We start from the raw sequence: 418 nt of genomic DNA on the forward strand, positions 1-418 counted from the left end.
TATCTGACAAAAGTCAAAAGAAAACACTTGTTTACTAAATACAACGAAACAATGTACAAGTTAACTCCTTGAAATTCATTGTCATATCGATAAATCAAAACTATCCTTTTTTTCCCCCCGCTTTCTTATTTCGCTCATTGGACTGCGGCCATGCTGGGGCAATGCCTTGGAGGGTTTAGACGAACAAATCGACCCCAGTACTTATTGTTTCTCTTCTTTTCTCTTTCTTTTTTTTTAAGTCTGACTCTTATTCTATCGATCTCTTAGTAAGAAATACTAAGTTATGGAGACGTAAACAAACCGACACCAGCTGTGAAGCAGTGAGTGGAAGACAGACACAAACACATAGACAAACGTATACGCATACTTATATTCCTATATATATACATGCATATGTATATATATGTATGTATATATA

This window comes from Octopus bimaculoides, chromosome 6 (genome assembly GCF_001194135.2).
Source record: "Octopus bimaculoides isolate UCB-OBI-ISO-001 chromosome 6, ASM119413v2, whole genome shotgun sequence".
In the NCBI taxonomy this organism is placed as follows: domain Eukaryota; kingdom Metazoa; phylum Mollusca; class Cephalopoda; order Octopoda; family Octopodidae; genus Octopus; species Octopus bimaculoides.